At 44.2% G+C, this 12,606-nt stretch overlaps 1 long non-coding RNA gene and 1 other non-coding gene across 11 annotated transcripts in view; one reads left to right on the top strand and one right to left on the bottom strand.

Annotated features, from left to right (window-relative positions):
• Nucleotides 1–12,606, bottom strand: part of LOC105075977 (uncharacterized) — a 482,457-nt gene that overhangs the window by 48,924 nt on the left and 420,927 nt on the right. The window lies entirely within an intron of this gene.
• On the top strand, nt 12,008–12,079 carry TRNAA-UGC (transfer RNA alanine (anticodon UGC)). Its single transcript has one exon. It is a non-coding gene; the product is annotated as a tRNA-Ala (tRNA).

The following is a 12,606-nucleotide window of genomic DNA, read 5'->3' as shown; positions in this document are numbered from 1 at the left end:
TTATCCCTAAATAATTTACTGCAACTAATAGGAATTAATTACATTTGCACCAGTACTTTCTGTCATCAATCCCTGGGGGTCACGGAACGTATTTTACAGTAAGATGAGGAAAGTGAACAGCTCATCTAGGGTCTCTAAGAGTGAAAGGCTCTGATCTACGGAAAACAAAGTAGGAGGAACTTGGCAAGGCAAAGACTAAGAATGACAACATTTACAATTAAGACATCAACGGTGGCTTCACCGGGGAATTCTACCAAACATACAAAGAAGAACTCATACCAGTCCTTCTCAAACTCTTCCAGACGACTGAAAAGCAGGGAATACTCCCAAACTCATTCTATGAAGCCACCATCACCCTGATACCAAAACCAGACAAAGACACTACCAAAAAAGAGAATTATACGCCAATATCACTGATGAACATAGACACCAAAGTCCTCACCAAAATATTAGCAAATAGAATCCAACAACACATAAAAAAGATTATAAATCGTGACCAAGTGGGGTTCATCCCAGGGACACAAGGGTGGTTCAACATATGCAAATTAATCAATGTAATACATCACATCAACAAGAGAAAGGACAGAAACCACATGATCATCTCAATAGATGCAGAAAAAGCATCTGATAAAATTCAACACCCATTTATGATAAAAACTCTCACCAAAGTGGGTATAGAGGGAACATATCTCAACATAATAAAAGCTATGTATGACAAACCTACAGCCAGCATAGTACTCAATGGTGAAAAACTCAAAAACTTCCCACTAAAATCTGGGACAAGACAAGGATGCCCATTATCACCACTCCTATTCAACATAGTCCTGGAAGTCCTAGCCACAGCAGTCAGGCAAGAGAAAGAAATAAAAGGGATCCAAATTGGAAAAGAAGAGGTAAAAGTGTTGCTATATGCTGACGACATGTTACTATATATAGAAAACCCTAAAAGGTCCACACAAAAACTACTAGAGCTGATCGAAGAATTCAGCAAGGTAGCAGGTTACAAGATTAACGTTCAAAAATCAGCTGCATTTCTTTACACTAATGACGAATCAACAGAAAAAGAAAGTAAAGGAACAATCCCCTTGAAAATAGCACCCAAAGTAATAAAATATCTGGGAATAAATCTAACCAAGGAGGTGGAAGAATTACACACAGAAAACTATAAACCATTGATGAAGGAAATTAAAGAAGACTTTAAAAAATGGAAAGTTATCCCATGCTCTTGGATTGGAAGAACCAATATTGTTAAAATGGTCACACTGCCCAAGGCAATCTACAGACTTAATGCAATCCCTATCCAATTACCCAGGACATATTTCACAGAACTAGAACAAATCATAATAAAATTTATATGGAACCATCAAAGACCTAGAATTGCCAAAGCATTACTGAAGGAAAAGGAAAGAGGCTGGAGGAATAACTCTCCCAGACTTCAGACAATACTATAGAGCTACAGTCATCAAGACAGCATGGTATTGGTACCAAAACAGACATATAGACCAATGGAACAGAATAGAGAGCCCAGTAATGAACCCACAAACTTTTGGTCAACTAATCTTCAACAAAGGAGGCAAGAATATACAATGGAATAAAGACAGTCTCTTCAGCAAACGGTGTTGGGAAAACTGGACAGCAGCATGTAAATCAATGAAGCTAGAACACTCCCTAACACCATACACAAAAATCAACTCAAAATGGATCAAAGACTTAAACATAAGACAAGATACAATAAACCTCCTAGAGGAAAACACAGGCAAAACATTATCTGACATACATCTCAAAACTGTTCTCCTAGAACAGTCTACTCAAGCAATAGAAATAAAAGCAAGAATAAACAAATGGGACCTAATTAAACTTACAAGCTTCTGCACAGCAAAGGAAACCATAAGTAAAACAAAAAGACAACCTACGGAATGGGAGACAATTTTTGCAAATGAAACTGACAAAGGCCTGATCTCCAGAATATATAAGCAGTGCATACGACTTAATAAGAAAAAAACAAACAAACCCAATCCAAAAATGGGCAGAAGACCTAAACAAGCAATTCTCCAAGGAATAAATACAAATGATCAGTAGGCACATGAGAAAACGCTCAGTATCACTAATTATCAGAGAAATGCAAATCAAAACTACAATGAGGTATCACCTCACACCAGTCAGAATGGCCATCATTCAAAAGTCCACAAATGACAAATGCTGGAGAGGCTGTGGGGAAAAGGGAACCCTCCTACACTGCTGGTGGGAAGGCAGTTTGGTGCAGCCACTGTGGAAAACAGTGTGGAGATTCCTCAAAAGACTAGGAATAGACTTACCATATGACCCAGGAATCCCACTCCTGGGCATATATCCAGAAGGAACCCTACTTCAAAAAGACACCTGCACCCCAATGTTCATAGGAGCACTATTTACAAGAGCCAAGACATGGAAATAGCCTAAATGTCCATCGACAGATGACTGGATAAAGAAGAGGTGGTATATTTATACAATGGAATAGTACTCAGCCATAAAAACCGACAACATAATGCCATTTGCAGCAACATGGATGCTCCTGGAGAATGTCATTGTAAATGAAGTAAGCCAGAAAGAGAAAGAAAATAGACTTACAGACACAGAACACAAACTTGTGGTCGCCAAGGGGGCTGAGGGTGGGGAGAGAGACTGAGATTTCAAAATCGCAGAATAGATAAACAAGATTATACTGTATAGCACAGGGAAATATATACAAGATCTTATGGTAGCTCACAGAGAAAAAAATGTGAAAATGAATATATATATGTTCATGTATAACTGAAAAATTGTGCTCGACACTGGAATTTGACACATTGTAAAATGATTATAAATCAATAAAAAATGTTAAAAAAAAAAAAAGAGAGACAAACGGTAAGTGTGAAAAGTAAGCAGAGGCACTGAGAGGGCATTTATAAGATGCGGAGAATAGGGCAGAGAAAGAGTAAGGAGGAGAGGAAGTGGGGAGAGACCGTGACATCAGGACGCGATCACTGAAGACTTGCTGGGAAGATGCTTGCGACGTGTGGACCTGAGGGAGAACCAGGGGCTGAGGAAGCCTGCTGTCCAGCCTCACCATGTGCATTTCGTTTCACGGTCTGCTGATCTTCTTAAAGAAGCCATGTGCAATTTTAAGAAATAATAAAGGGAGGAGGAGGATGAAGATGGTGGAGCAGGAGGATGCGGGGTCCACCGCTTCCCACAAACACATCAAAAATACATCTACATGTGCAACTGTTCTCACGGAAAACCACCCGGAAACTGACAGATCTCTTTACCACCAAAGCTCCAGAAAGATCTCCCTCCCAGACTTCAGACAGTACTACAGAGCTACAGTAATCAAAACACCATGGTGTTGGCACAAAGACAGACATGAATAAATAGAACCAAATAGAAAGCCCAGAAATAAACCCACATGCCCATGGCCAATTAATCTGCAACAAAGGAGGCAGGAATGCACAATGGAGAAGAGACAGTCTCTTCAGCAGTTGGTGCTGGGAAAGCTGGACAGCTGCATGTAAATCAGTGAAGTTAGAACACTCCCTCACACCTTACACACAAATAAATTAGGTCTTTATGCCATTCTGAGTTTAAGACATGACATCATAGAATTTCTACAAGAGAACATAGGCAAAGCATTCTCAGACATAAATCATAGCAACATTTTCTTAGATCAGTCTCCCAAGGCACAAAAAATAAATGCAAACATAAACAAATAGGGCTTAATCTATCTTAAAAGCTTTTGCACAGCAAAAGAAACCATAAACAACACAATCTACAGACTGGGAGAAAGTATTTGCAAATGATGGGACTGACAAGGGGTTAATATCTAAAATATACTAATGGCTCACACAGTTCAATATCAAAAAAAAAAAAAAAAAAAACAACCCTATGTAAAAATGGGCAGAAGGCCTAAAGATATTTCTCCAAAGATGACATGCACATGGCCAACAGGCACATGAGAAGATATGCTCAGTAACACTAATTATCAGAGAAAAGCAATTCAAAACTACAAGCAGATATCACCTCACACCAGTCAGAATGGCCGTCATTCAAAAGTCCACAAATGATGAATGCTGGAGAGGCTGTGGAGAAAAGGGAACCCTCCTACACTGTTGGTGGGGCTGTAGTTTGGTGCAGCCATTATGAAGAACAGGATGGAGGTTCCTTGAAAAACTAAAAGTAGACTTACAATATGATCCAGCAATCCCACTCCTGGGCATATATCTGGAAAAGATGAAAACTCTAATTCAAAAAGATACCTGTACCCCAGTGTTCCTAGCAGCACTATTTACAGTAGCCAAGACGTGGAAGCAACGTAAATGTCCACTGACAGATGACTGGATAAAGAAGATGTGGTGTATTTACACAACGGAATATTACTCAGCCATAAAAAGAATGAAGTGTGGTCACCTGCAGCAACTTAGATCTAGAGATGATCACACTAAGTGAAGTCTGACAGAAAAAGAAAAATATCATATGATATCACTTCTATGTGGAGTCTAAAAAAAAGAAACAAATGAACTTATTTACAAAGCAGAAACAGACTTACAGGCAAAACAAACCTACGGTTACCAATGAGGAAAGAAAGTGGGGGAGGGACAAATTAGGACTACAGGATTAGCAGATATGCACCACTACATACAAAACAGATAAACAATACGGATTTACTGTAGAGCACACGGTATCTCGTATTAACCTACAATGGAAAAGAATCTAAAAACACATGCATCTATTACTGTCTCACTGAATCACTTTGCTGCACATCTGAAATGAACACATTTTAAGTGAATTATACTTCAATTAATAAAAAGGAGTAATAGATTATTACCCTACAACTCCATCCAGTTCCCCCCACTGGTAACATGTCCAAAGCTACAACGTCACAACCAGGAAAGTGACACTGACACCGTCCTCAGAGCTGATTCAGATTTCCCTGGATTCACACGCACACACACATGTGTGTTTAGGTCTATGTGGTTTTATTACATGTCTACATGCCACTGTGTTTTAAGCAAAAGACTGTCTAAAAGATAATTACTTGAAGAAATTCATTTTCAGGAAGTATTCATATGTTTGCAATGGAATGCCATTTTTTTTATGCTGATTTTAAGTTCCATGCTATTGAAATGATCAACTCAATATGCCTTTGATCCTGTCTTGAATTTCAGGCAATGGACTGTTTTCCTAAAGGTGCAGACCTAACACGTCTCTCTAGAGAAGTCTGTCTTGTCCAGTGAAACTAAATTTCTGTGTTAAGTAAAACCCACAGATTTGAAAAGCCATTGCACAGACTGAGAGGAATTCAGATGCATATTTACGGTGTAGAAGTGGCTTTTACGGAGGGAAAAAAAGGGAGATGGAAATTCATTACTGCTTAGAAAGTTAGACACTGTCCAAAGTAGGAAACAGATTCGCGTTTCAGGCTGACGTACCCCTTAAAGATGCATTTTGAACAATCAGCTCCAGTTACTAGTGCGATCCTCACCCTGGCTCGGATGCTTCCTAAACTAGCTGCAGTTAGAGCCCCGGGGAGTCTTTACTACCATCTTCTGGCCCCTTTAGGTCTGGAGTGAAGGGTGGACATCAGGGCTGTTTAAAGGGTCCCTGCGTAATGCTAATACGTGCCCACGCTGAGAACCTCCAGACCATGAGGAGGTTCTGGATGATAAATGTTGTGAACATCCTGCTTGCAGAACTGAAGAGGCAGAAGTCCTTCGGAAGCATCACATCCTGACTGAGCCAGAGCGACCGCAGCTTTCGCCCCCCCCCCCCCACCTTGTGCAGACCTGAGTGCACAGGCAAATATACCAGCTGGGGACGGGGGTGGCCTGTCCTACAGACAGACGCCTCTCGTTCAGTCTTTTGGGTGCAACTGAGAATTTACTGTGGGAAACACTGATAAAACACGGGGTTAGTCAAACAGACTTGTGGACATTCTTGTGTGTGTGTGTTAGCAGAAATGACGTCTCTTTCCTGACTGCTGTGAAAAAGCGTTCAGAGAGACAGCTTATAGTGATTTAAATGCAGTCCAGGACAGCCCGTTAGCGCCGAGCAGTCGGGATGCTTCCAGCCCCAGAATGTGCGCGATCCCAAACTGACTGTGGCTGACCCTGTCACCCCACGTATCTCCCCCCTCATCTCAGACAACAGCCCATCCCATGCGGTTCGGTTCATGATGACTAATGGAAACCAGCCCTCATCTCTCCGTCGGGTGGACCTGTGTGGTACCGTGCTGGGTCGACTGTAACACCCCCACCCCCACCTCTCTGTATTTCACTAGGGAAACAGCTGAAAGAATTAACCTCACAGCTAACATTTGGTAGGCTGAATCACTGTGAAGCACTTGTGAGTGTGCTACCTGCAAGAACTCACTCATTTCTACCACCATCCCGCGGGGCTGGCAGCATCTTCAAGCTGACAAGTACGAGACAAATCGCTTAAGTCAACTGCCCAGAGCAGGTGCCTAGCGATGTCCAGAATCTGAAAGCAAACCCAGGCCACGAATGTCAGCACAGCATCCTTGCCACTAACCACCAAACTCTCCTGCCTGCCAGCCTGTCTTCCACAAACTCAGGTTACAAAAGGTGCCATCTAGTCTGTAAATAAGTAAACACAGGAGTTTATGTATGCTCGTGTAATTGATATACGTTCATGAAACACTATGTATTACGTGTTTGTGAAATACTATGTATGTATGTATAACCTATTACATAGATGTGTGTGAATACTTTAGGATACTAAATGTGTATGATACTAAATATATCTTTGTACATATAGATGTGGCTTGATATGTAGGGGGGTATCTGTACATTTTGTTTCAGTTTTGTTTTTTGAGCTACACACGACCAGTTCCGTGGGATGTCCTTAGAGCTTCCGACTGACTGTACCATGCAGCCAGCCAGAGACCCCTGACTTCCGGGGTGGTCCACACTCTCAGCACAGAACGGAAGTCTCCTGCAAGATGCCCGAGATGTAACTCTCTCGCAGTATGACTTGCGTTTGGCAACTGGTGTGCAAACTACAGAATATGGATAACCTTGAAGTTCTTTTACAAAATCTGTTCCTTTTTTCTCTCCTCCCTGCCTTATCCAGATAGCAAGGGAGAGTGTGTAACTGTTTTATTATTTACACAGAAAATCATCGTTCCATTTCGGTTCTGAGTGAGTGTGGGAAACTTCGGGGGACACACTTTGGAGGACGTGGTAGACGACCTGAATAAAAGCGCTGCATTTATACAGTCACGAGTTACGTCTGCAGAGATTCAAGCTGGGGTTGGCAACTCTTTGCCAGTCAGATGGCAGATCTGGAAGTCTGGCTAGAGGTATTAAGAGAAAGAAAAAGCAGCTCCTTTTTGCAGGTTTGATGAGAAGGAAAGTTCCGCATGGTTTGGAATATGGTACAAATGGTGAGGTCTGTACCTTTGGCCCGGTCTCACGTTTCTGAGCACTCTATGTCCACAAGGGGAAGATGCATTTACAGGGGCAGATGTTTCCCTATATTTTTCAATGTGTTTTAAACATTATTTGTATATAAGTAAGTGATTATTTGATAAACTGTATCAAAGATTAAACATAAATATCATGAGGTAATTATTTTCCTTAACTTAAAACACATTTAATGACTGAGCAGTAAAGCGAAGACCCAGTATTACTTTCTGTCCACATGAGGATAATTACGATTTTTTCCAAAATAACTCCGTGAGATGGTTTAAGATTTCGTAACGAAAGGATGTACCAGTCCTCCGTTCACAGAGCGATCACGCAAGAGGGAACAGTTGCTAAAAGATGCTCCAGAATCTGCACGACCAGTGATGCAAAGCATTTCTGTGCTCTCGTTAGCATCAGATTCGCTTTGAAGACTTTCTTCCTCTGACATGTCAGGGTGGGACTCGGTTCCAGGCATGGGGCGAGGGGTGCAGATGAGCTGTCACTCCTCTCCGGGCCGCACCATCTATCACCCTGTCCCCTGGCATCTCCCAGAGGCTCCCAGAGTGTCCCAGACTGAAGCCCAGGCCAAATTCTGTCCGCGCGGCCGGAAAGGCACAGACGGGCCCTGCAGCTGTGGTCCGAGCGCGGGCGTCAGGGCTCCACCACGGCATGGACCAGATACCCGGGGACCTTCATCCCCAGCCTTTACAGGTGCTGAACTGTCTGTCATTGGAGCAAATGACGCTTCCTCAAGGAAGCCAAACCACCGGCATTTAGCCAGTTGCTGACAAGCTAGCACCTGTAAAATGCAAAAGAAAACACCAGGGGTGGGAGTTGCCTGGGGAGCAGAACCTCCATCCTGCCAGCGGACTTGGCAGTGCCGGCGGCCAACTGCAGCCCCGCTGTGTGACAGGAGCTCAGCTGGAACCAGCTCGCCTGTACAGCAGATGGCACGACCCAGGGCCTGGGATGTGTACTTTCTCGAGCTGGATGGTGAGCTCCGTGAAGTCTCTGGAAAGCCTTCAAGAGATGAGTCTTTGGCATGATTTTTTAAGTTTTATTTTATTTTTACTGCCCCGAGAAGTCACGCCCTGCGGGCTGCTTTCTGCTGTGTTCTTGTTGTCTGTTCACATCGCCCCCCCACGGGACATTTGCGACTCGGCTGGAGGCTGTTCTCTTGATGTCTGTCCAGAATCCAAAGGCACGGAAGCTTTAGTCCCAGAAACAAAAGCTGGGCTCCGGGGCTGGGAGGGGGCCTTCCAGTCAATTCTAGCATAACAGGGGAGCGTTTAATCTGTGTCCACGGCAAAGCTTTGTCAACCTCAGGATGCCTGAACAGGGCGGGCCGGGGGCGCTGACCGCCCTGCTCAGTAATGGGCCATTCACTGGGCCGGCGGTGAGAAACGTAGGTGGGGTATCTGCCTGCAAAGACGCAGGAATTCAGTCGGAAGCTCTAGCCCACTGGGCAATGCAGACAACGGGGCTGCCTGCAAACCACACAGCAGTGACGCCCTCGGCCACCCGGGGAAAGTCTTCAGATGGGGCTTGGAGTCCCATCCAGGAATGACTCTCCAAGCCACACTTTCTTGAGGAAGCCAGAGTCTGTGTGTCATCATTGGCGTCTACCCTTTATCATTCTGTCAGAAATGTGTACAGGCTGCTTCTTAACCTGCTTAAAAATCAGTGTTCTCCACCATCGCGTGGTTTTCTAGATTCTTCTGTGCAACAAATGGCTTGGAAGAAGAAAACTTGAGTTACTCCTCTCTCTCCCTCTGTGTTTAACTGCTGCAGAGCATCTGGTGCTCGACACACCGTGAACTCCACTCAGAAACAGCCAAAGTCCTTGACTGGAGAGACCTGGAAAACTGAGGCGTGGGGCTAGCTCTGGGGGACCTGTTTTCTGGCCTTTTCCATCTCTGAGCAGCTCCCGCCTTCCTTGGCTGGATGCTCCTTCCTACCTGTCCAAAGCCAGGCATGGGGGGAGGTCCTTCTCACACCCTGAATTAGACTTCCTCGTCCACTTTTACGGGTCCTGGGATGACGCTGGGCCCATCCAGGTGGTCCAGGGTGCCTTGCCCGTTCTCAAGTCGACTGATCAGCAACCTTAATTCCAGGTGCAACCTTCAGCCCCCCTTGCTGTGTAACACATCACAGATTCCAGGCATTAGGATGTGGGCACGTGTGAGGGGCCGGGGGGAGGCGCGAATCTGCCTTCCACAGCAGCTGGATATGTTCTCAGATAGAGACGTTCAGGTGGCAGACACACACACAAACGTGTACAGTGCCCGTCTCCTACGCCCTGCCGCTCAGCTACCCAGAGGTGCTCACTGCTGACGGATTCGCGTGCATCCTTGTATCTCCTCCTCTATGATTTTACAGCACAAAATCTCCTTTTCTAATACAAAGTTCAAACTAGATGCGTTATTCTTCAACCTGCCTTTCTCATCCATTAATGGGCCTTGTTGAACTTTTCATGTCAATGCAAATCTTGTCCTAATTAGAATGCCACTTGAATACCATAGAGGACGCAACCGTTTCCTAGGGATGCAGTTTGAGGAACCACAGCTCTCCCCCTGAAGATGGGCTAGATTTAGTGACTCATGTTTTAGGAACACAACGAGGGGGAAAGTGACCATGAAAAATGAGTTTCAGATCTAGGTCATAAGAGGGGACACGCCCTTGCTCTCTCTCTGTCTCTGTGTCTGTCTCTGTCTCTCTCACCTTGTTCCTGGAACCCAGCACCCAGCCTGTGCGGAAGCCCCAGCCACACAGACAGACCCCTCTGTTGTCTCAATGACCAGTCTTCCTCAACCGCCAGACACGTGAGTGAGAAAGCCTTCTGGAAGCATCCGTTCCCTGCCCAAGCAGGGTGAAACTCTTAAATACCTAATACATGTAAGAATTAAACGCATGTAAGAATTCCTTATATCACAAGTGAATACAGCTACCTTTAGCTTCCCTGTCAGATATGGAGTAGCCTCGTGTCCGAAATACGGCGTTATTACAGGGAAGTCTTTGGGGCATTTTGGAAAATCTTGGTGCAGGATGTTAATTGTTTTGAGTCATTCACGGAAATTTCTTTGTTACACTTTACCAGGCACATTTTACAAAGAACACAAGAGCCCTCCTCTGAACCATAATGTAGTAACATCACAAAGTACAATGTGCCTGAAACCCCCAGGGTGGCGGTGGGGCCTGTCTCCCAGACCCCCTTTCCCAGCAAGGACAGCCAGGGGCTCCAAACATTTTTCTGTTCACTTACACCTACTTGTAAAAATGTGTAAGTATTCATCTTCAACTTGTTGGTATTTATTACTTTGCAAATTATTTGCCTGCGTTCACTGTATTCATATACTATTGACACTGTAAAACCAACACTGGATTAAAGAAAGGATGAGATTAACATCAAATTATAATGCAAAAATATTTTCCACGTATTTTTACATACAAATAATGCACAGTCAGTTTTATTCACATTAAAATATATACTAGCTTTAAGAACGTCCGGGACGGCTGACTTTTAATTATTTTGTTAATTGTACTGTCTTAACATATGATTAGCGATGATCTCCAGGTGTAACACATACTCCAGGGAAGTTCATGGCTAATAACAGTGTGTGTAAATACACGTCTTCAATAATGCGCTTTGTGATTTCAGATCCGGCAGGCGATTGCTTGTCTGATCTCACTCAGTGTTCACTGTCTTGACCCCATGATACGGCTAATGAAATGCTTCCACCAGGGTCATACAGGAGAACGGTCAGCTGTCCTCCTATCTTGTTTTGTTGGACTAGAGACAGGGATAAATATTTCCAATCCACTGTTCCTTTACTGGAAAATTTTAAGCTACAAGTCCATTCTGTGGGGGCTAGATTAGTTGAACCTGAATGAAAGAAGCCACAAATGTACTTAACATGTTAAGCAGACACTGTAAGTTGGGAAGGAAGTGAAAGCCGGCTCTGGGCTCCTACAAGCTGCACAAACTCCTGACTAGCCCTCAGGATAGGTCACGTTCCCAGGGCAGGACACAGCCCATCTGTCGCGCAACCAAGCGAGGACTCAGTACCAAGCCGACTGTTAGGAATCAATACAACTTAATCACCCTCTTAACTATTTCAGTAGAAATAAATACGAATGGAATTCCTAGTACCTTCTTTCTACATCCATGTTGGCTGTCCTATGGACTTCACCCCATGCTGAAGACCATCAGATCAGACAACCAGCAGGGAGTGCAGACAGATTAAGGCTGTCTGTGGAATCACCCCCAGGGGGAATTTTAAAAAGAAAAAGCTCTTTAGTATTCTGCAGTTAATTTTGTAGATGGGTGAGTCCTGTGGGAGAAGGACACTTTTTGAGGTACCGAGAAATGGAAGGCCTTAAGGCGGCATCCATTTCCACAAATTACACCAGCTCTTCTGGTATCAGGACAAGAGTTGTCCAGGGCTGCCCAAATTTGGTGACACAATCCTCCAGCTATTTCTCCAAGGAAAGAAGCTTTTGGGAAATGCTTATATGATGAATGAAGGAACCAATGAATCATGAAGAGAGAAAAAGGTTCCCCTGGGGCGGTGGGTACAGCTCAGTGGTAGAGCGTGTGCTTTGCATGCATGAGGTCCTGGGTTCAATCTCCAGTACCCACATTAAAAAAGAGTAATAACAAAGAGAAGAAAGTTCCTCCTGAATTCTGACATAATCCGTACGCGGCATTCCATCCTTCAGGATGGCGGCCACCAGCATGTGCCACAGGGAATGGAAGGGCGTCGTGCTGACTCTGTGCGAGTGGGCATCTGGGGCTCCTTGATCTGGTACTCAAATCCCCCTTCATGGCGGTAAAAAGTACTGTTATGTTCCAAAGCTCTGTTTCCTCGCATATCTTTTTTTGTTTTCTTTTTTTTTTTAAACTTCTATTCTGAACTACAATGGAGTGCCTGCTCAAGATAAAAACTGAGATTGTTTAAGGGGACCCAATAAAGAATTAAGAACGTGGCCAACAACGCCCTTTCCTCCTGGGGTTCCGCGGCCTTTCCAGTGTGGAGCTGGTACCATGTGTTCAGCAGCAGCTGGGGGGACTGATTCTCACTGTGGCCCAGGAGCCCCAGAGGGAGAGATGGAGGCCAAGAACAAAAATCACACTAATTTGGAGGGAGACATGGGATGTTCCTGAGGT

Source organism: Camelus bactrianus, chromosome X (genome assembly GCF_048773025.1).
Source record: "Camelus bactrianus isolate YW-2024 breed Bactrian camel chromosome X, ASM4877302v1, whole genome shotgun sequence".
Classification (NCBI taxonomy): Eukaryota; Metazoa; Chordata; class Mammalia; order Artiodactyla; family Camelidae; genus Camelus; species Camelus bactrianus.
This window is presented reverse-complemented; position numbering and strand designations above follow the sequence as displayed.